At 32.1% G+C, this 25,869-nt stretch overlaps 1 non-coding gene across 1 annotated transcript; it reads right to left on the reverse strand.

Moving 5' to 3' along the window:
* Positions 1–18,850: 18,850 nt before the first annotated feature.
* On the reverse strand, positions 18,851–18,923 carry TRNAT-CGU (transfer RNA threonine (anticodon CGU)). The gene has a single exon. It is a non-coding gene; the product is annotated as a tRNA-Thr (tRNA).
* Between the last annotated feature and the right edge of the window lie 6,946 nt (positions 18,924–25,869).

The raw sequence follows: 25,869 nt of genomic DNA on the forward strand, positions 1-25,869 counted from the left end.
AATAATTAATCTACCTGGACAATGAGAAGATACTTTGGCACAGTCATACGCACAAGCTCATTTGAGAATTAAAATATGTCAAAAAGAATTTTTTTAAATACTTATAAATTCGTCAGAGAAAAAGGAGAATTAAAATTTGTATATCAAAGTTTACTTTATCTGCTTTCATTTATTCAGAAACTAATACGCACACCTATTGCAAAGTAGAATTGTTATACGCATGAGTAGGAATCAGAGAAACAAAACATTTCGCATAATTTACAAATAACAAATCGACTATAGATTATTATTGACATCGCTCCTCTGTTCTGCTTTGCTCGATGGGGTGCGAGGGAAAATAACCTCCTTGCACCTGCCGTTAAGCACAATCAGATATTCAAACGTTACATTTCTCTCTCGTTAAAAATCGACTCAGAATGGTCAGCGAAGCAGAAATAACGGAAGGCAGCACGCAGTTGATAAATATGTTATTGAGTTATTAGGGTTACATAAACCACTCGAGTACTCACTTTATATTTCTTGCAAATGACAAAGTTGTCAGCTTTTTCGCATAAGTATCATCGCGTCGAAAGAGGAGTAATTAGTTTCCTAAGACTTGCGAGATGAAATCCATAATTCTCGGTTGCGGATACTGATGTAGGTAACGTATTGCTTGTCACATCGAATGCTTCGGATATTCGATTTCACTAACCGTCCCTTTTTTTTTAAGCGGGAAAAAACTTTTGATGAAAAATGCGAAACTCTTGATGTGTTACTAATAGCAACTCGCCGTAATTTTTCAAGTTTTTACCCTTTAATTAAGAAAAGAAGAATTTTCGAAAGTGTTTGATAATTGTGTATGACTAGTTAGTTGCACATAGCTAGTCAAGTTTATAATCCCCCATTGTTCCGCTGTAAAAGACTTTTCTTTTCAACTTTTTTCCCTCCTGTATTTTGTTTTATAATTTTATCAATCCCCCCTGCGCAATCATGAATTAGAATCCGTGATTGAAGACTAGAGAGCAATCACTTTGCATATTCATAAATACTGAAATTTCTTCACGATATCTTTTTCACTTAGATTGTTTAACGGGGCGCATTAATTGCACCAGCTACTGTAAATTTTAGTTAATTAAAATTTTTGACTAACTTATTTTGTATTCTGAGGTTTTAATGCTATGTAGAGTCAGTAGGTTATTTTGTAGCAGGAGACATGTAAAATGAGCAATGCCCTCGCCGGGGCTCGAACCTGAACATCTCGAATACGCGCCGAGTGTGCTACCGTTACACCAAGAAGGCATGCTGAAAGGAGGGATAAAATATGCACGTCTATCTTTTTCTTTCTAAAAATCACACGGTTTTAGTATCATGTATTAAAAAGTAAAAATTGTTTCAATTAAGTATTTTTAAGTAACTGTTAGCATTAAAATATATACATGTATTTAATTTCTTTTTCTACAAAATCTTCAGGTTAATTTAACTCAGCAGCGACAAATGTTTATGTTAGGTTAAATTACTCATCCAATCCACAAAAGCAACTATAACTCAATTTATCACTGCACAAGTATCAAAAGCAGTTGATACAATTCATATTTGGGCTCCCTTTATTTTCAGTCGTGTATGATCCAGAAGTTTGAGATAGATAAATAAAGTTATATTTTACTGCAGTTTACCTAAAACGTTTGCATAAATACATAAAAGGAAAATTAAATTTTAAATCTGAAAAAATAGTATATTAAAAAATGATACAATCAAACGCTAAAGCAGCTTCAATTTCATCTTAAATTATATAAATCAATAAATGTACTACTTAGAAAGACCAAGGAAAAGTTTTGAAAAAAATAAAATAATTTATGGTTTCCAATTAACAAGAAAACAATAAACTCCATTAAAAAATAAATGTCATTAACAACAAAACAATACACAATGTTAACAATAATACCGTTTATTGTTCTCAAAAACTTTTCTTTGTCTTTGGAATTAGTAGACATATAGCGGAATTTTTTAAGGTATACATATGTTTTATGCAAAAATTGCAAAATAAGAAAGTAAAGCTCTGGAACACAAGAAAACGCAACCAAAAAATAAAGAATGCAAACCTTCCTCAGAAGGTATATCATTTTATAAAAGCTGCTTGCAAAATTTTAAAGAATATTTTAATGTTCCCTTCCAGGAAGGCTCATAGAACCACTGTACTGTGATATACCTGATTTTATGATGCAAGGAAAGTTGATTGCATTGAAGGAGGATGTTCAAGCAAAGTCTTATTGAAAATACTTATGTATGCTAAGTATTAAAATTTAAAAATCCTCCGATAAAAATATCCTAAAATAAATATTTTTATAGTTTTAGCATAGTTCTGTTCCCATTACTTTTAAGCATATCACTTGAAATAAATTTCTTTCTAAAATCAGAGGGATATTATCAACAATCTTCTTTATAAATATAAAGTTTATCCTTTATTATATAAATAATTGAAATGCTTAAATTTGGCATTCTAATAAATATTTTATCTTAACTTTCTGAAAAATTAAATTTATTTTAAAATGTATAAAAATGAATTAAATCCTGAATTTTTGAGAACATTAATGATTTGCTCGTACCAACTAGAAACATGCTTTAGTCAAGTTAATAATTTACTATGGAAAACAAGAAGGAAGTTGAATATTTTTGAACAGACGATTTAAGAATTGAGTTAAGCATTTTATCGTAGATATTTAAAAAAAATTGAATCAATACATGAAATACAACCATCGCATTAATTCAAATTGAACTTTTTGACACTAGAATTTTTTATATTGTTTTTGAAAATTTGTGTACTATATTTGTGAAATTAAAAGTAATAATAATAATACAAGAAACAAGAAAACGTAAGTCTAATAAATAATTTTTTTCTAAAAATTGTGTCCATACTCTTAGTATAATTGTTATCTTTTAAGTTTTTTATGTGTATCTCTTTGTATATTATGATTATATTGTATGCTGTATATTTTGAAATACATAAGGGGTCTATAGGTTGATGAAAAGACCCATTCTTTTAAAAGAGGTTGGTGCAAGAAAAAGGTTGGGAATCTTTGCTTTATACAAGATTTAATCCTTTTCTTTCTGTCTTGTTAAATAGATGGTGCTGCAATCGTAGCTTTTTTTCTTTTGGTTTTGTTTGCATTTTTGTTTCCTTTTTTTAGTGATATATTTTTTCAAAATGGTGCAGAATATTTTGCTCTTTGGAGAAGAGAGATCCGTTTTAGCCTTCCTCGAAATGGAGAAACATTTTCTCAACACCCGAGGCAATCGAAGTCCAAATTTTACCTAATTTGCATTTTATTTATTTATTTATTTTTAATTTCCAAATTCTGATGTTTCTTTTCCCGAATACTAGTTTTCTAGTTCTGTAACGAAACTTAAACGTACTCCTATGCAATTCAAGTTAATATTTTCTGTGCCGAGATTACAGTTAAGCACTTAAAAAGATCAATCATTCAGACTTCTTTGTAATATATTTTATTTTACTGTTAATTTACTTGTTTCTCAAAATAAAATAACAGCAAATAGTAAAGCTAATTAAAAAGGTTAATGGCTCAGCAACATAAAACAGACCTTAGAAATTTATGTCTTTAATATTTCTCAGTTTTACTTGTGAATGTGAAAATGTTTAAAAGCAAATACCATATTTAAAGGAAAGTAGTTAATGTTTGCTCAGGATTTACATATTAACGTAACTGAACAATTATTTCATTATGGTCCTTTTTAAATAGTCTTTTTGGTATCAGAGACATCTTCAGCGAAATCTTTCAAAACATTTTGTATCATTGTGCTAACATGCAGTTTTCAGTCATAAAAATGCTAGGCGTAGGTATACATTTTGAATAATATTGCATCAGTTTCAAGAAGGATCAGGCATAGATCCCTTTCCTTCAAAATCAAAGCACTTTTGCAAAGGTGAGCTATTGCAAAAACCATATATAGAGAGAGAAATCAATGAGTGCAGAAAAGAAAGGCGGACATAACTTCACCTATCCAGAGAAACGGTAATGAACATGAAAAAGCTAAAAAATTAAAATTTTCAAAACAGTGGGAAGAACTGTATTGGAATTAATATCCTTAATTAAAGATAGTAAATTTTTGTGAATGTGCGAGACTTCCAGAAAATCCATTTCACCTGCTGAAGAAGTTTTGTACATAATTTTTGCAGATCCAAACTTAAAATTATAGTTAAAGGATCACCTATCGAAGACGTGATTATTTCTACTTGTCGCACTATGATTCATATTCTTTATGCAAAATTTTAATGCTCTTTTATTTCACTCGATATGCAGTACATATGTACTATATACAACTCAAACAGTATCTGTACTGTATACTGTAATACTGTATATCAAATCACACTCGTAAGAAGCTGTAAATTCTCTAAGAATTAAAATAAGAGATGGGACTTTGAAGAATCAAACAGCGAATTTTGCTGATAAAGGAGGAAATGACCAGAAATCTGTGCTCCTGTTTGGTTGTTGAAGCAATCTATTTTATAATTGATAGAAGAATAGAATGAGATAACTTTAAGAGTATTATGGCTATTGCTAATAGAAAAATGTCTTCATAACGGTAAGAGGAAGAACTTGAAAGGCGTTATAGATGAGAAGAGAAAAGAGCCTTACGGGAGCCAGTGGAACTGAAATCATAGTTATCGTGGTTAATTAGAATGTCAATGAAAGGAGTTACCTGATTTTGTTTCAAAAATAAATTGTATGGTTGGATCAGTCGAATCCATAACATTTGTTGTACAGAATTGTTGAATCTTTTTTAATTACCCCAACTAGTGCAAAAGTGTCATCAATATAACTGAATTAGAACGGAAAAGACAGTTTTTCAATTACGACCTCAGAGCAGTGCTTGTATACGTTTATTTGAGATTTACTCCAACCCAAGGTTGCATTTTTTTTTCTAATTTTAAAGTCTACATTGCCGTATTTCATTTCCAAGTACATAAAATGTTTATCTTCCTCACGGTGTGGTAGATAAGCAGTTTTCACAAAGCTACCATTATGCTTGACATAAGATGTTTATATAATGCAAAATTGCTTAATAGACTGAGCGATTTAAAAGAAATAAATGCATTTTTAATTAATATATATCCTTTATGCTATTTTTATTTCATTAATTTATGCTTCTAAAATGCATGCAATTGTTACAATTCAGTTTATATTGTAGAGACATTAGTTTTTTTCCAAGCAGGAGACGTGACAAATGTGCAGTGCCTTCTCCAGGACTCGAACCTGGACCTCATGAATACGCGCCGAGTGTGCCACCGTTACACCACGAAGACATGGAGAAAATACCATATAGTTTTATTTAAAGAATAACTATTACCTGTTAAAAATTTCTAGCAGAAAATGTTAGTTATTTAAGAGTTACCATTGAAATGCATCGCAGCAGACAAATGTTCAAGATTATTTAGACAGTTTGTATAATTTAAGTATTGCTGATTAATAAATCTTTTAAAGCATGTAAATTTTTAAAGAAATTGGGCAACTTCTGGAAATGTTGCTTTAGGTGTCAAGCCATGCAGTCGTCACTAAAGAAAACAAAAGCAACTCGTCCATCTGATAAATTTGTCGTCTAATTATTTATTGCTAGCAAATATCCTCCAGTTTTCTAAACAGTCGGAAAATCTTTAATTCGTTGAAAAATGTTTCGAATTAATATTGCGACTATAAAAATATAGCTTGTTACTTCAACATTTTATTTAACTTGGAAGAAAAATTTGTCACTCGACTTGTTATTTCAATTTCTCTTCAAATGATATTTTAACATTTCATTGAAAAGCCAGAAGTTTGAAATAGCACTTCAGTTTAAAATTAAAAACCGCGAAGTGGCTGTTTAAAGAAGCTCTTCTGAAATAGTTCTTTCATGTTATTTTTTTGTTTTGTTTTGTTTTTTTAACAGTATAAAGTTGCTTTAGGTTTCCGACCACTTCAAACTCAAAGAAGTTGATCTTAAAGGGCCACATATCAGGTACTGAATAATAAATAATAAAAAAAAAGGAAGCAAGCATATAAATCCTCAAAATTGCCTCTTTTTGAAGTTACGAATATTTTTTAACTACCACGTCAGTAAATTATTTATGTCATAAATTAAGTAGAAGAAATCCAGTTTAATAACGATCATTCAAAATAAGAAAATAACGATAATTCCCAATTAAAGTTTTCCATTTATGTCAACTAAAGAAACTCCTAGGTTTCACATATTCTAATATCCTTAAAATGTTTCGCAAGAGGAACGATGAATCAAAGAATTGTTAATTTAAATTATATTTATTTTTATTACTCAGCATCTATTTCAGTATTTGCTTATGATTCCGTATTTGCTTGTTTTTCACTACTTGTTTAATGTTGTTCACCACTTGTTTAATATTCGTATTAGAATCTAATTTATTGTGCTTCAAAAAGATTTCTTATGCAGAAATAAAAAGAAAAGTTTTTTTCGAGTCACTTCGTTTTGAAACACTACTTTTCAAACAATAATAACGAATAACGTAATATAAAGCTTGATGTTTAGTAGCCTATAGTACCTCATAAGAGATATTGATTAAACTCTGTAGGTGCCAATAGCGTAAGATGACAATGCTTAAATATATTTTTGAAAGAGGGCAAGATGCGCAATGTTAGTTGAGCACCTTGTAGTAACGAAAGGATTTCAAAACAAGAAGGGCGTGTTTCGTCTAGAGCTGCGTGTGTTTAATGAAAGTGTCACGATTCGGATGTTCTCTAAATTGCTTATTTAGAAATAGTTCAAATACTTGAAGGATAACTTCGCAGAACGTTTTACTGCTTTCTGCTTTGTACGTGCTGTTTTTAAACGAAGCGTGCGTAAAAACATTTTAACCCTTATGGTTTTTAGCCTTAATAAACAATTGATTTTCTCTGGAAAAAAAGTAGGATTTCTAAGTTAATCTTGGCCTTTCGTTTTTATTATTACCATGCGTTTAAAACATAAAAACTGTAAACATTTCTTAAGTATTGTAGAAGTTCACGCTATAGCGAGCCTGATATTTATTTAAAAAGATAAATGTTGTTTCTTTTCCTTCCATCCTCTTTATTTTTTTATTTTATATTTGTCTTGTTTACTACCGTTTATCGACTAGAAAATATCACTAAGTTCTAATAATTGGCATAAAGTCTACTACTGTAGATGAATATTTGTTAGTCCTTCCACCCTGAAAATACCTTTTTATGTTATTAAAAATCTCTTTTTTATTTTTAAACTGCACGTTTTGGTTTTTGCGTTTCTTACACATTAACAAATCAAGCAGAAATGGAAGTGAAAGTCTTCGACTTATTCTTGAATCTCCTAACATTATTTTATTTAAACTTTTTTAAAAACTTATTCATTCCGTGAAGTAACTTTCACGCCAGAAGGAATAGACTCCAAAAATAAAATATCTTTAATTTTTAACTCTTGGAGTCCATATCGAATCGCAAAAAACAACTATTTAAATGAAAAAGTCTTTTTTCTCCTTACTTTTTTTAATTTTTGTAATATTTTAAAGAAAATTTTGGGTTAGGTATAAAACATCGCGTGATGCCTAAAGATTCCACTTCAATTTGGACGCAACTGCTCTCACGGGAACGTTTTACAATTGCGCAAGTGGGGCTTAATTTCATTTCGAATGAACCAGTTCGCAAAGAGACTCTGAAGTCCGACGATCTCATTTAAAATCGTGAAGGGGGAGGGAATAATATCTGATGTTTCACTTGGCGCTGAAGGAGTCTAGCCTCGTATGTTTTGCCTTTTCTTGATTTTGTGTTATATTCGCTTAATGTGGTTTATTACCAAAAACGTCTGTTAATTTTGATTAGCTTGCTTCTTTCTCTCCCTCTTTTATTAAAGTCTGAAAAATATTTTCAACACATTTTCAACATATTTGTCAGATTTTTCTATTTCCCCCCTCAGTAGTCTCGTTACTTAATCAATGAAATGTTGAATACCTCTATCTTTAAGAAGTTTTTCTTTCGTTTCTACCGCCCCCCCCCCAACTTTCTTCATGCTCAGTTTTTTTTTCCAGTTTAAGAACGACAGGAAATTATAGTTTCACAAAATGTTAATTTTTAATTTTTAGTAATAAAGAAAATTGATAAAAATTTCAAATTATCCCATACTTATGTTGCCATCTTTAAAGTTAAATCTTCACTGTTAAATAAGTCAAATTAAAACTCACCTTATAAGCAGAATTGAGTTTTGAAAACGACGGCGTTTATTATTTCTGCATTTTCCTATGTATCTCTTTTTATAACATAGATTTGCATAAATAGGTAACTGTAAAAATATTGAAAACTATGTATTCATTAGAAAACAGAATGAATATTTGAAAATGTTAAAGAAGTAAATATATCAGAAAGGACTTCAGTCTATATCTTTCTAAAAATTTTCATTATTAACACCATATTTAATTTTTGAAGCAGATGGTAGGAAATACAAAAACTCACAGCCCACTTCAAATTTGTAACAAGTTTATCAAATATGATATTACAGAAGTATAAACCAGAACGAATATTTCAAAATAATGCTCTGTTTGACCAGCAGATTTAAGCGATTAAAAGAAAGTTGTCATCAAGTTTGCTAGAGTCTCTACTGTATGCATTTTGCATTATGGACATTTGTTTTTGTTTCCATTTATTTCTGATCTTTTACACATTACTTTTCTGTTCTATGGGTAGAGAGATTTTCTCTCTAAAAATCTTTAAAGACTAAGCATTATAATCTTAATTAATTATAACTACAGAGAGAGGGCTAAGACTAATAATTGCTTATAATTTTAACAAAACGTCACAGTACATTTCAACATATTTTCCGATTACAAATTTTTAACTGATTATTTCCAACGCGCATAAATCTTCCTCTGACAAAAATAAAATTATTTTCCCTTTTATTGAAAACATGCTACTTGTAGGCTTAAAGTCCCACTGGATTCTGTATTCTAGTCTTTCTATTGCTAACAGAAATTCTGGTGACAGAAAAACAGAATTTCTGACACTAACGGAATTTAACATAAATATCATTACCTTAAACCTACTGGTTACCTCCTTTTTTACCATTTTACTAAAAAACGAGCGTAATAAGTATTAAAATTTTGTGACTATATTTTCCCTTAAAATCATTAAAAATTAAGTTATTATAATCTTAATTAATTAGACCTACAGAGAGAAGGTTAAGACTAATAATTGTTTATAATTTCGACAAAACGTCACAGTCCATAATGAAATGCATTTGACGATATTAATTAAGATATATAAGCATTGAAGATATATATTAAATGTTAAATTTAATATCTTTAAAATGTTAAAATATATTAAATTTAACATTTAATATCTTCAAATACATTTCACTATGGACTGTACGTCACAGTCCATAGTGAAATTTGTTAAATCTTTATCTTAGTGATATCGTGCTTAAGACCAAAAAGTGAATTTTTTTTTTTTTTTTTTTGAAAAAAAAAAGGGGGGGATTCTATTTTAAAAGTTCAACGCTACCTAATATCCGGTACTAAGGTGCCGATCCTAGTTCCGGTCTTAAGTCACATATCTACCAGCATTGCCCTTGATCTTGCAGTCGGGGTTCAAGAGCAGGGGCGCACAGATTTCAAGGGCAGGGGTTGGGTGTGAGAAGACAGAGCGATGAACTGAAAGAAAAGCCGATATATCAGGAAAGAGCAGTCTGAATTATGACACCGGGATCGGAAGTTTTAACTGCTTAAGTTTACTCTCTTCTATGCACAAAACTAAAATGTACGCAACTAAATTACATAACTAAATTGAGCATCCGTACTGCAACTTATATTTATAACTTATATTATCGGATTTTGTTATTCAGTGTGCAAACTCATTGATTCTTAGTCATCTTACCCTTCCTTTGTATCCGATAAGCATTTTATATTAATTTTTGGAAACTGACATAGAAGCGTTTTCTGTATTAAATATATAACAGTAGACTCCCTGTTACTTATGGGCCAATATGTCGGGACCAGACCTAAGCCCGGACAACAAAAAGCCGATTGCTTAAAAACAAGGGAAAAAAGGAAGCATTTGCAGACTTTGAATCAGATTAAAATACTACGTACGTATGTATGTAGTTCATAAGTGCATATCAAATAGTTATTTATTTCTTAAAAAATCAGCAATTTTTATATTATTTATTTATTTTAGTTCATATTATGAAACAAATACGTTACAGTTTTTCATAAAGATATTGTCAATAGCAGATGAATTGTTTTGGAAATATTTTTCGATTATGCATCTGTAAGTCTGGAATTACACGATTTTATTTTGGAAAAAAAATGTTATAATGTTAGCAAACAAAAACGTAATAGTACTGGTATCTCCAGTTATGAACTTGGACGCACGATCCACAACTAATTCTTGAGTTTTTAAAGTCTGACTTTAAAAAAATGCGTTTCTGATTGTGTAATCGATGATTTAAATTTGTGTAGTATGTGTAATTTTTAAATCTTATTGAATTATCAGCTTTTTATCTATAATGAAGATTATGCATCTCAAATGAGTAAACAATAATATATTTTGGTTTCCATCTTCGTAGAGTAACATTCTGGTAATGTTTTATTTGATTGAGTTTGTTTACTAAAATCTTTATCCGCTAATTATTTCTCACGATTTCTTCAACATAAAGTTCACTGCCTGTTCAGTTTAGATTCCCCGTTCTTATTCGTTTCCAGAGCTCTGAATTTTATTTCAATAGTTAACACGTTTCGTTATGGCTTGTTCCCCATTAAATTAACTTAAATTAAGGAAACGAGCAGAAATAACGACACATATTACATGTACACAAAGTGAGTACAGCCCAGAAATCATACTTTTATTAAAAACTAACTGAAAAGCTTAAAATCTTTCAAAACTATGCTTAGCGGCTCTCTTCTTCAGGTTTGCTTTATTTTCTAAAAGAAATTATGCAATGTCTCATTCCAGTACTCTACATTTTTCCTAAAATTGACAACAAAAATTTGATTTACGGAGAAAGATGCAACGAAAATACGACTGTTGACGCAGGCTGGTTAAAGTGAGACCGTATAAACAGGAGTCTACTGCAGCTTGTAAATATATTACGGCAAACTTCTTGCCATTAGCTGAAAGCGTCCGAATCAGAATATAGTCTGTAACTTGTTAATAATGAAAGTTGAAATTATATTCCATAATTTTATCCAAAAAAACACTTTTTCTACGTGAGAAACGTTTGTAGCGAAATCTTTGCAGGTTTTCGGGACACTTACAACTTACGCGCCTTGGTAAATGTTACCATTCCAAAGAACATAAGATCGATAAATTAACTGCCATGTAGACTAGGAAATCATTAATTTTCTGAGCACTGCCATTTAATGCGACATGATACCTTTAATTTACTTTTCAATTTATAACAATAGTTGTATAGCAGACTGAACGATTTAAAAATAATGAAAGGAATTCTTGATAATTTAAACCTTTATTTTTATCTTTGTTAGTATATCTGATGTCCTTCATTACGCATTTACTTGATGTGATTTGTAATGTAACCAGTTAATAATTTTACAATTACTGTAATAATGAATGCGGTGTTGCTCTTTCTTATTGTCTTGATCAAACTCAAATCAAGCCCATGAAAATCATCGCGGTCAAGACAAAGAGAATATAACTAATCATTGGGAAAAAGCCTTAGGTACCTTAATTGGTTAAGATGTTTCTATAGATATAAGATCAAGTCCACAAAATTCATCACGGTTAAGAGGGAGACAATAGCTCTCGTCTCTGGGCAAAAGCCTTAGATACCTTTTTGGAGAAGATGTTTCTAAGGATATTAGATCAGCTCCACGAATTTCATCATGGTCAAGAAGAGGATTGTTACGAATGTCATTGATTAAAGCCTTGACTAACTTATTGGGGACCATGTTTCTAATGATATAATTATGTACCATGATTCAAAATAATCCTTCTGCTTGACCTTTCTTTTCCTCTTTGTTCTTTTCAAAATGGATTCTTTTTTCAAATATTTTGATTTTAAAGGAAGAAGTAAAAAAACAGGTTTAGCTGAAGGCTTTTTTTATACTCTATACCTTGTATTGGCTACTAAAAAAACACACAGAGAATTTTTCTTAAAAGCTATTCCATTTTCATAATAGCTAAACATTGCACAGCTTCTTAAGAAGTTTTCTTTCTATTTTACTGAATAAGGGAGCAAAATTGAAAGACAAAACATTCGCAAACGAAAACAAATTGATGAAATTTGAAACTGATCAGAGATGACTCAAATCTACTGAAGACTGTGAAACCTGAATGCTTCAAATTCAAACGAATTAACTGAATCAAGTGAAAATTAATAAATAGAAAAATAGAAAAATTGATGATTAAAATTAAAGTAAAAATGCTGATGACTGAAATGACAGAAAAAAATATTTTATGAAATAAAGATGAGAAGACAAAGAATGATATAATGTAATTTCTAAAAAATGAAACTGATGGCAAGATAAGTGAACTTGAGGGATGAAATGATCCCATATTGAAAAAAAATGATAAAATCTCAAACTAATAGAAAAGAAAAACGAAAAATGGCAGCATTTCCATTTACGCTGGTATTCAGGTTCAGAATAATAGAATTTTCGCAATAGGAGAATTATGTCCAGAACTGATTGATATATTTTAATGCAATTTGGTATGGATATAACCTCATAAAATGGAAAATATATATCACACAACCGACACACACGCATGAAAGTCTAAAAAAGAGATTTCATGGTCAAACAAAATACATGGCTAAATGGTCATTCTAAAAAGCTCTCATAACTAAACTTCATTCAGAAATTTAGCAGATTATGAATCTATGTGGTCGTCGCCTGCAGGCTATTTCAGGTCCTAGAGGCTTCTGGAAGTGCGTAGACGAAATGAAGCTGCCCTCCCAATAGTGTTCTAGACATGTACAACAGAATTTAAATTTGGAAATCTGGCTGGCTAACCCAACCCGATATCAATAACAAGATCGATAACAAGATGCTTAGTTCATAATTTTGATACTTTCTCTTTTTTTAAATTGCACCTTTGTTTTTATTAACATATTCTCCATATTTTAGTCATCTGACTGGAATAAACTTGGACTTGAACTATGTTAGCAAGTTTTATATTTACTTCATTTTTATTCATCTGATGTTTAATTGCGGTAGAGGATTAGTTTTACGTATGTGTGGGGAAAGCTAAGTTCTTAAGAATAAATCTGCGATGTTCCTATCATAACAACTTTCAATTAAACGAATGAAATGCTTAAAACTAATAATCATTATTGTTGATTTTATTTATTTTGTTTCCTTTCTTTTAAAAACGGCATTATTCATACTAGTTTCATTAATTTTGCTTTTGCTCCTTTCTGAGCCAGTTACTGGTTGACACATATTTGTTAAGATTTCTCATAATTCTTTTGCTTAATTACATTATTTTACATCATTTTATTTTTGTTTGTTGCTGTTATTTTACATACTTTACTGAAGTACTTAATTACATTTTGTGTAATATTGTGAAGGAAAAAAATGACAGTTTTGGACGATTGAAGCTCTAACGATTTTGCACTGTACTAGGAATGCGGGGGCATTTATAAATAAGAATACTAAAGGAAGCGTAATTAATGAGTACTTCTGATCTGCAATTCGCAAATTTTACTTGTATTCAAAGGGGTTATTTTAATGCATAGCTTACAAAATTATTTTATTTGACAAAAGATGCTCACTTTTGCTAAAAACCGATAATTATTTTAGCTTCCAACTGTTGATGACACTCACTCAAAAACAGTAATTATTTTACTAACACTTACTCAAAAGCGTTAACTGTTTTAGCTAGAAATACTGTCATTTTTGTTCGATTTAATTCACTAGCTGCCAAGTAAATAAACTGTACGAGTTTACATCTGATTGGTTTCCAAGTGACTAAATAAACAGGGTGCATGGAGTTTTCCTTAGTTATAACTCGAACTCGAGTAGGTTTCCTCCTTTGTCAAAGTATTCTTCCTTTTAAGCTAATAGCCACAGAGTGCTTTACCAAAAGTGTGTGGCTTAATCCATCTTCGAGAGTGATATTAAGATTAATAACTTTCTTTCACGTTTGCTTGAACGGCAAAAAACAATTTTACAATCGTTGAATTTTTTAATTTAAGGTCATAAATTTCTGATATAAAAGAAAAGACTACTTTTAGACTGATTTTTCCAACTGATTTCAAAATAGGAGGCTAGACTGTAGAATGTACAATATAACTGACCTGATTTTGACATAGAATTTCATAGTTTTCTTTTATATTAATTTCTGGGTTGTTTTAATTTGTGTGCGTTATTAGGTTTCTTCCTTTTGAATATCACACCGCTAATCAATTTAAATAGTAGCAACGTTTTTATTGTCACAGTTATTTAAATATATCGTTAAGAACAACCATTGAAATTATTTAATTCTCTTTGTTCCTTTCAGAAAAGAAATATTTCAATTATAAAAATTTCAACTGCTTTCATTTTTATTCTAAAACTGTTAATGATGAACGTGAAAATTCTGACTGACCAAACTTATAAAGTTGATGTTTTACAATCATCAACAAACTCTTGATAGACGTTAAGCGAATTATCTCTAAGTCTAAAATAACAACTGAAACTTGAGAGGGATGTAAAATAACTTTTAAATATTTAAAACACACTTGGTGCTTACAGCTCAGTCAACACTTATGGCGAGATAACTTAAATGAACAATCAAATACAAATTTAAATTTAAGTAAACTAGTAGTTGAAGGCTGCACAAATCAGTTCAAAGCGAAGTTGGCTCACAAATCTAATCGGGCTGGAGATTCAGTGCCGAAAAATAAAATGCAAAGCTGAATCGTCAAATCTTATCTAAACTAGCAACCTTGTAAAGCGTCCTAGAGAGGCAGCACATGCTTCGCCTTGTAATCTAAAAACCTCATCTTAAATACACGCAAATTAATTTTAATTCTGGTGTCGAAACGGAAGGAAGAAGTGACAGTAAAGGTTTTAATCATAAAAGATCATTTAATTAGTAATAATAAGTTTTAATCATTTAATTAGCATAAAGGAACTCTACAAACTAAGCTTAATTAATTACTCATAACAATAATAGGATAGTGAAACCAAGTAACGAATCTAAACCAATTGAATTGTATTTAAAACAACAAAATAGTTTTAAATCGAGTCTAATTAATTACCGCCCACCAGCGGCCGAGCGGTAAAGCCACTGCATACTGGTAGTTCGGTTCGAGGTTCGAATCCCGCGAACGGGCTGGCTGCATGGGCGTTTTCGTGGTTTTCCCCCTGTGTAACGTGTATACGAGCCAGTTTCACTTAGAACGTCCTCCACGAAGGCATCCCTCCCCTTAGGCAGATAGCCCTAGTGTGCTTTTCCATAATTAAATACACACATACACCATACACTAATTAATTACCTGTGAATGTTTATGTTTTGGTTCTAAATTTTAAGATGGTCGCAATAAATTTACTTGCCCTTTGATTTGGTATAACGTGCTGGCGGGGATAAAATAATAGTATTTTTAATTTCGTATCCTTCAATTGGTGTAATTAGGCATTTATTACAAATTCTTTAATAAAATATGGCAATTGTATTTTCAAATACCGATAAAGATATTTCATCCTACTTAATGTAACATATCCATGGTAATACAGTTAACCCTTTCGTCATGACTTCCGTGATTGCTCCTCTGAAAGCGATCATTATTTTTGTGGAACAAGTAAACATCACTTCTTTAAGGCGACCACACCTCCACTTAGGGTGGTCTTCTAAGAAAGGATTCACAGTTGCATGAGTTGTGACTTATCGCTCCAAGTCCACGAATTTTGTCGTGGCTAAGAGGCGCCCATTCTTTCTATGTGACCATACTTGGGCACCTTATAGATGACATGAATTTGTCCAACTCCGTCCCAATTATTAGGGAGAAGCCCTGATGAAGGTTATTTCCTGTAGTCTATGGTAGCGACACAAGTGTAGCTTAGAGAGATACATCGATTTCTTTAGGCTCGCTACGGAATGGTTTAATTTATCTGATTATGGCAAAACACTCGAGGGCTATCTGCCTAGGGAAAGGGATGCCTAGGGAGGACTTTCTAAGGGATATTGCTTGTATGCACGTTACACATAAGGAAAACCACAAAAACACACTTGCAGTCAGCCTCTTCGACAAATTCGAACCTCGGTTTAACTGCTCAGTGGTGGGTTTCGTTACAGAATGAAACATATAATCTCAGTGTCATCCCCTACGAAGTCCCTATGTTTGCATGATCAGTCAACCTCTACGACTCTACTGAAACCTATTTTCTTAGTCTTTTAGCACAACGAAGACAAAACACAACTGAGTCTCATTTTGTTGCTGAATATTTTACAGCAACCGATGGAATAGGAAAGTTTCAGTTGCAGAGACATTTTCTCAAAGAAACTGCTGATTGTCTTCCAGGCACTCGCTTAAACATTATAACTCTGTTAATTTGGGTAAGATTGCATATCACATGAGGCAGCAACCGTGGATCAAAGTATTGCCCACGATGCAGATACACTGTCACATGACTCGGAGAAGGGGATCAACTAATAACAGGCACTTAAGGAAATTGATTGCATCGTGACTTCGTTGGGAATTTCTTTGTGTGTGACCATATTTGAATATTCTAGGGCAGCGATCTCCGAATTTAGATAACGTACCCCTCAGACAAAAATAGTTATATGGTGTATCCTACATAATATAATATAATGTAAGGCATCGCAATATGACATAATATATTAATTTAATCTAATGTAATATAATGAGATGTGATGTGCATACGCTTTAAAGCCGGTGCATTTATGATGCTGAGCATCTCAAACGCTAGTGAAACCAACACAGCGACTAATGAGAGAATCTCAGATTCACATAATACACGATCATACACCTGCAAGTTATCGTTATCCTACTTCTTTTGCGTAACCCCAAGTAACACTTCGGGTAGCCCACTTTGGAGACCATTGTCTTAGGCAGTGCTTTTCGAATATTTTCGGCTTGAGAAGCCCTAGGTGAGTCAGAATGTTTTCATAACGCTCCAAGTCTGAGCATAGTCTACCTTGTCATTAGATTTTTTTTATGTCAGGATACTGAAGAAATGAGCAATGCACTCGCCCGGATTCGAACCTCCGACTTCTCGAATACGCACCAAGTCTGCTGGTCATTACACCACGAAGGCATGCTAAGAAGGCGGGAGAAATACTTTATAACCTCAATAATTATAGCACTCAGTTGATGCAGTAAAACTGGATAAACTAAAAAATAAATGGCGCATGTTCTTTAAATTCAGAAAGGGTTTATGTAAAATGTACCAAAATAAGTATATGTTTTGAACAATGATATCATATAATAAATGACTTTCAATTATTGGAAAGGATGATCCTTTTCCCATTCCACATTTTTTGAAATTTTGGAATCAAAATGAACACTGCCTATTTCTTTTCTGCATGGACTCTTCTCACTGTTTATCCCGATGTCTCATTTATCTCAACGACAACTGGAAAACCCACTTTCTTCAAACTCGTCGTTGTCCATACATTACTCAATTTTTAACTGTATTTTCAAATGTCAGTTAATTTTGCTGTTAGTTTGTCTTCAATGTTATCATGAAGACATGACTATTATTGTCATGAGATAATTCAATAAGCTTTCTATCTACAGAAATAATTTCAAATGAAATTTCGATAAAGCTGTGAGCCCATACAAGCTTATCGACATTATCTCCTTCAAGTAGATTTCAAACTAGTTGATAAGCTGATAGGTTTTCTTCGAAAGGTTCTTTCTTTCATGACGTTAATACATCGATGACTAGATTCTAAAACTACGGGGATTTGGTACCATTCCTACGAAACTACTGAAACATTTCTTAGCAATTCTATGAGCTCCTTACGACGCAATAATCCTTCGCAACACACAGTTTTCAAATCACAGTTGTAAGGCATCGAGAAGTCGTCATTCAATATGTGAGAAGATATGCTACAGCAATAGGTCTACCTTTTTAATGAAGGACAATGCATGTCCCCATAGGGCAGATGCAGTCAAACTGTATCTCAAAGATCAAGGTATTTAATTAATGAAAGGCTAGCTCTATGGTTAAACATCAGGACCCATGCAGACGTTTTGTACAGATTTGTGTAACTATCCAAAAAGAGAGGCAGGTCTCCTATCATCCAACCAGGATAGAAATAAACTAGAAATGGGATCGGGAGTACATAGACTTTTTTCCCAATCTGACTGGCAATATAGAGAGTTGCCTAACATTTTACAAGCTAAGAAATGTGATATTTTTCTTTCCAGATCCTTGCGTCTTTTTTCACATTACTACCCTTACTTGAAAATTTACCAATGATCCAGAAAACTAACTGCGCAGTAGCGCATCTTTTAAGAATCTCTGAAACGTACCTATAAAAGTTAATTTGCAGAGCTCTTTAACTAACTTCATAAGCATTTTCGCGAACCAAATTTTATAGAAATAGTAACATATTCATCGCAGTTAGAATTTCGAAAATTAAAGGAAAAAAAATAACAATAATGGTGTTCTTGGAACAATTTTTCAGGAACTGGCTTGAGTAATTTAAACAAAATAAAAAATCATAAAAATCCTAATTTTTTTGTGCTTAAAATCAGATATTTGGACCGTTTAAAGAATATTTCAGCTTGACCAAGACACGTACAACTAACATTTTTTTCAGAATATTATTAGGAAGGAAATAAAACTTTAAGGCAAGTAATGTAACATATTAACGCATTTCATAACAATAACGCTGTTGAGATATTAGGTTATTTCAAAACATTAGAAATTAAAAATGAGCAATGCCCTCGCCGGGACTCGAACCACGGACCTCTCGAATACGCGTCGAGCGTGCTGACCACTACACCACGAAGGCATGCTAAGAAGGTGGGAGAAATACCTTATATACTTCCCCTTTTTAAAGGGCGACTGGGGATTAGGGGACCCAATCGCCAAATCCTGGCACGAATGCACACATTAAGATACGAGAGAAAATACCTACATTTTCCACTACATTTTAGTTCGGGTGTTGCTGTAGAAACAATTAGGCTTCTTTCGGAACAGGAATATACAAAATGTGCAATGTCCTCTCCAGGATTCCAATTCCGGACCCTTCCAGTTGCTAGCCGGACGTGTTTTAAATTACACCACAAAGGCACGCGGTCAGAAGGAAGAAAACACTATGCAACTGGAATTTTTTTTTAATATTTTCTTGTTAATTTAATTATCATACTGCATAGATCTTATAGAGTTTAGTGATTAATTTACATCTCAAAAGGAATAAAACAGATATTGGGATACTTGATATGAAATATTTGAATGGTTTCTGGTACCTTGTACGCATCTGATACTTGAAGAAATACAGTTATCTGTAAGTGATACCAAGATCCCCCTTTCTGTCTTTTCAGAAAAGTGTTAAAAAATTAGAAAATAAGAAATCGCCCTCCTTTGCTATCTTACCCCATTTAAGCTCTTGCCATTTCTTTTACCCCTTTCCAGCTCCCTTTTTTCTTTATTCTTCTTAGTACAGAATTTCTCACTCCAGTTTATTACATCACGGAAAGGGCGGAAAGAAAGTCAGAACAGACGAAGAAAAAAGTCAACCAAGAGTCCTGGACGGGTTAGGGCAGTGAACGGCAAGCGAAAAAAAACTTTTTTTTTTTTCCTAAATTTCGCACTTGGGTCGATGACCCCTGTGTCTGTGATTCAGAGAGGTAAGTGGGGGTTGGCACTCAGAGGGGGTAGGAAAAAGTGTAGGATGGGAGTGAGAACGGAAGGAATGGGTTGAATCAGCGGTTGGTTCCCACTCTGTCAGGGTTGAAAGAGTTCAGTTTTTTTCTCCCCCTTCTTTCTTTTTCGTCTACCCCTTCTATTTCTCTTTTCAAACTTAATACGTTTTAAGTCAATTTTTTTTCTCTCCCCTCCTCATCAACCGGTGGGTTTTTTCTTACATTTCCGGAAGCTGGTTTGACAACATTCTATTGCGGGATGTCGTAAGACAGTTTTTAAGTTCTGGCGTTTTTCGTCTTTTCTCTGTTTTGGTACTTGTTTGGACTGCAAATGTAAAAACATTATTCATCACAAGCAGTCACAACAAATACCCAACAGAAACAAGGCCATATCAGTGCGTTGCATAATGGCTTACTTGAAATGAAATTATTATGAAACCGTGGGAAGTGTTTCATTTCTTCTATCAAGAATGGCAGATCTTGGATAATACCCGCTTTTAGGCTTTATACGCAGTGCATTCCATTTTCAAAAGAAATAATATGAGCGAAGAAATTCCTACGCTAGAAATGGAATCCTACTCTTGGCAAATTGAAAGTACACTTATTTACGCTAGAATTTAATATAGTAAGAAAGCAGTTATCGAGTAGAATGGTTATAGCATTTCTATAATAATAAAAAAATTTAATACTCTACATTTGTGTTTCTCAGCATTTAACCCTCACAATATCTTTGACATTATAATCTCAGTTTACGAAAAATCATTATACATCGTTATCTTTATTTTATCTTTATTTCTTAACTATAAAGATCACAAAGAAAAGATAAAACTTTTTTGTGATAATTGTTTTAAGCAAAAAGTAAATAAACTTGAGGAAAATGAATTTTCCTCAAGTTTATTTACAATAATTAGAAAAAGGAATTTGAATTAAACAAAAACTATGTGTCTGTGAAAATATATAGGTCTCTTTTTACTTCCTTGTACGAAGTAAAAAGGAAGTATTGTAATCGCGAAAAGTTTCAGGCAGCATATTTCAACGAAAATATCCATTTTGACCGCTATCGAAAGCAATTTAACGGTGTTTTTGCGTGACATCTGTACGTAAGGACAGAATAAAAGACTTTTTTCCTCCAAAAAAGTTATAAAACTGCTTTAAAATGAATTCTGTAGAGAATTTTTCGTGGTGTCTGTTCGTACTTACTTACGTATGTATGTATCTCACATAAGTCAAAAACGAGTAGCCTCAGAACGTTGAAATTTTGTATATAGAACTGCTATAACATGCAGATGTGCGCCTCGTATTTTGGTTGTAATCGGCTGCACCAAACGTTAACAAATATATTTATATATATATATATATATACATATATATCAACTCTGTTACCCGGCTCAGTAATCTCAGTTTCTTTACTCTTATATGTCTGTAAATTGCCCATTTTTTGCTTTAAAAATGTTGTAATTGTGTTGATCTTATCTACCGGTTAAGGTTTTTATGCCTTTAAGAAATCTGCAAGCAATATTTGTAGAATTATCAACAACTTAAAAGCTGTTTAAGTGCGGTTAAGCCTAATGTTTAAATAACATGGCGGATATGTTTGCTTACATTTGAAACAGCAGAATAGTAGATTTGTTGCCAATCTAGAGAGACTAAGCTTCGCAACAAAAAAGGTAACGCCTTCATTTATTATTGCGAATTAAATCATGCTTAATCCTTTCTGGAATTTTTTCGAGGAAATAAGTGTTTAAGATTTACTTCGTAATTTTTAATATATATATTTTGAGTTTTTATGTATTTTTGCCTTGTCGTGAAGTGAGAACTGAATTAATTGAATGAGAAATACTGAATCGTCTGTGAAAAACTGTTCCTTTTTTGTTTTGTTTGCTTAATTTCTTTTATACATCGTTCTAGATTTATTATAGTATTTGAAAAGAACATGTGGCAACGATTAGATAATTCTTCAAATGATATAAATTTTGTACATTCTGAGTTATATTATGAACGAAATATAACGCTGTTAAGTGAACCTGGCGCCAGAGTGTCGCTATGGTAAACAAATATAGTGAGTTTTAAAGAGTGCATTTATTCTACTGTGGTTTATGCGCTATCGACGAAGTAGATTTAATTCAATCCAATAAGTTTAAATGAAATGTAAGAAAAAATGCGTATAATTTAATATTCCGTACAAGGAAGTCATATGTGTCGTACACATCAGATTTTTTTTTTTTTTTTTAGGTTTGAAACTTTCGGAGTTAATATAAATAATTTCAAAGAAAAAATATTTACTTAAAATTTAACTCTGTGTTAAAATATGTATTTAATATTCTGTGTACATTTTGCGCTAAAGAAATTGCTTCGGCTACAGTGTATCATGATTGTGTTTTACTTTTCCAGACCTTTCGGACTCACGGGCAGAAAAAGTTAAACTCAATCTTTACATAAGGGAAATAAAATCTATAGAAGCGTTTCTTTATTTATATTTGTTAAATATCGTAATAATTACGTAATACATCAGTAAGTATATACCATGCTTTTTATGTAAATATGTATATACGTAATATAATATAAACAAAAGTTTAAAAATTTCAGATTAAGATTATGATTATTTAAGTTGCGCAGTTTTCTGCGAAATTAATTAAATAATCAAGAGGTAATAATTAAGTCAAAAATTAAATTTATAATGGGATTTAAGAGTCTAACAGGAAGCATGTACATCAAACCTGAAACAAAAGCAAAAACAATTTAATAAACTAACATAATAAAAGTAATATAGGAAATTGTTGAAAATCCATTGGTCTTTTTAAAGGAGTAGCCGAAGACTTTTCAACCGAACTATGTTTCTGAGTTATGTCTGGATAATTATAAAATTGCTTTCCTTTGAACTATGTCAAGAAACAACGATATTTAATTCAAAAGCATCGCACTGTTTAAAATTCTTCGGCTGCTCGTTTGAAAAGGACCTAAGAATGTTCAACAATTGTTTGTATTACATTTATTATGTTATTTTATTGAATTCTTACGTTTTATTTCAATTTTGATATATGTACTTCCTATTAGACTGTTAACACACTTTTTTAGATTTAATTATTATCTCTTTTATGTATACATATATATATATTACAAGAAAGAAGAGCAGAAAACGGAAGGGGAAGAAAAGAGAGGGAAACGGGCAGTTACTGAATTGAATGTACTTTAGAATAAATTGAACCGTATATTATTTGTTATTTAGAAAAATTCCTGTCGTGTATTTTCTGTTATACTTAATCATTACATTAGTATAACATACACTCTTTTGCAAAAAAAAAAAAAAAAAAAAAAAAAAAAAAAGGGGAAGCACCATGAAGGAAGTGGTTGTTTTTGATGACATTGAATATGTATATAGCTCATACACAAATAATAAAATTATTAAAAAATTAAGGTCATAGTACCTGTTCACGGCTCACAGTCACCCATTGAGTGTTCAAATTAGTAGTAGTAAAATAGTCCCTGGCGGCAATGCATGCTTGAATTCGTCGAGGCAAGAGGTGATAGAGGTTCCTAATGTCATCCTGCGACACTTTCTGCCAGGCATTCATCAGTTATCGCTCCAGATCTGCGATATTTTGTGGTGCCCGAATCTGGTGGCCTACCATCTCCCAGACATGCACGATTATTGAAAGGACTGTTGAACTTACTGGCGAAGGAAGAGTATCAACCGCACGAAGACAGTCCAGAGATATGCGAGCGGTATGCGGCCTGGCATTATCTTGTTGAAAAATGGCTTCAGCGTGACGTGCCATGAAGGGTAATGCAACCGGCCGCAAGATGGTATAAACATATCGTTGAGCTGTTAAAGATGTAGGGAGGATAAGATGACCTACTGTCATAACAAATAACGCCCCCCACCACCACACAAGGGGTTATGGCTGCATGCCTTTGTAAAACAAAGGCTGATTGGGATCGCTGGCCCCGTCCTCTCCAGACACGAACACGGTGGTCATCTGCTTCAAGAGTGAAGCGGAATTCGTCACTAAACACTCTATGATGCCATTCTGATCGGCTGCGACACCACTCCAGCCGACTCCGCCGATGATGTAGGGTTAAAAGCAAACATCTTAAAGGCCGTTGTGCAGTTGCTCCTGTCTATCAATCTTTGTGTCCTGCATCCACCAATTCAATATTCGCATGACTGTTGCTTGGCTACGTCCGATACGATGACCGATTTCCCGAAAGAATTAAAAGAATTTCCCGAAGAATTTTAAATAAAACTAAATCTAAGTGTTTATTAGCCAAAAGCTACGAAGAGATATTTAAACGCGGAAGTTGGCTCTTAAGCACACACCGGCGTGATAGCACTATCGCAAAACTAAAGCAACGCCATAGACAGGAAAGCTCATCTTAGAATAATAGTGAGTAACGTGGCTTTCAACAGGCAGAACATGCTCTGGCTAAACGATCTCAAACCCTCACTTAAGTACAGGGCAGTTAATTTACATTCTGGCAGGGAAACGTAGGCATAGATGTCACGTGGAAAGACAGTACAGATTTTGAGCATAAAATAAGTGGTTAATTAGTATAAATAAACCTTACAATTTTCATACAGTTTACGTTTGAAAATATGACTTATATATACCAAAGAGACTCCACTTCTTAAATATGAACTTTAAACTTTACTTTTAAATCTAATGCGTTTAGTAATAAGCATGTATATAAACAGCAAATCTCTTCTCAAATATTATACACATATTTTTCTAATTTGATGGACTTTGTCCCTTCGAATATTGTGACAGAAGAATTTATAAATCTTGTCAACCAGCCATATGCTTGACCTTTGACCTTATTAGCCCCAAAGGCGTTAACCCAAAAAGGCTATCAATTTCATTTTTGCATTTTGCGTTGATTCACTATAAATGACGGTTAACTTTTAAAATTGTTGCCACCAAATATTATCGCCTTGTGTTATATTTAAAGAAATTAAATATTGAAGAATCTGCATAAATGTATGTATGTTTCTCGCATTGTGATAAACAACTGTACCTACAGCCATCAAATTTTGAATAACTTAATTTTCCACCGAATATGGGCATCTGGAATTTGGAATTTGTTTTATTATCGATTTCATAATTTGTAACACATTAACGGATTTTTGATTAACAAGCTCAACGATTTCAGAGCGAACAATGGCAGCACTATGCGGGGGAAAAAAACAATTTTATCCCTAGTGCGCAAGACTGTGTATCAGAAATTCTAAATGTATGCTCAGTTTAAAATTATTTTGCGATATTGCTGTTGAATTTAATTTTATGGTTTAAGTGCAAAGAACATGATATTTAATAAATAAAGGTAACACACAAAACGTTAAAAATAGTCACTTTCGGCTTAATATAAAATCTGAAAACTTTCAGACTTTTTTTACTATTTTAAAAATTTTTAATTAATTTTTTTATTATGTCTGAAGTATTCAGGGTAACCCCCGCATACTATTCATATACCACTAAGTGAAATATGCATGCTACAAATGCGTACCAAAGTTTATGCTCTCTAAATTATTAGTTCATTTGTCCTGACGGCGCAGTGAGCTGTTTTCCATTGTGTTAAGAAACGTTATGTTACCATTCACTACAAAGAACTAGTTTTAATTAGGTTCTTTCATACATGTTTATTAGTTCTTAAGCATATCTTTAGAATTGTAACATGCAACATATAACATTTGAGCTACGTTGTATGTTACAATTAATTTAGTATTAGTCCTTAGTTTATATCTTTTAACCGTGTATCTTCTGTAAAACGTAAATTGCAGTTATTATTATTTTGATCTTCTGTTATTTTTAAGGATCGAGAAATAAAATATACTTAAATTTTTACAGGTTTCTTTTATTGGACTGCATTAAAAAAATTATGCAAAAGAAGCCATAACAACATATGATTTGGTAAGTGATTTTTTTCTTGAAAACTTGTAGATTAAAATTTAATGGTATTTTTTAATTTAATTTTTTTCTTTACGTTTGAATTAGATCCTGTCATTTATCATAAAACTCGTCAAAATATTATTTAAACCATCATATGCAAAATTTAGCATTATTTAAAAAAATACTATGCATATGTGTGTTTAAATTT

Source organism: Stegodyphus dumicola, chromosome X2, assembly GCF_044657685.1.
Source record: "Stegodyphus dumicola isolate Sdum_Otavi_A_Nest chromosome X2, ASM4465768v1".
NCBI lineage: Eukaryota > Metazoa > Arthropoda > Arachnida > Araneae > Eresidae > Stegodyphus > Stegodyphus dumicola.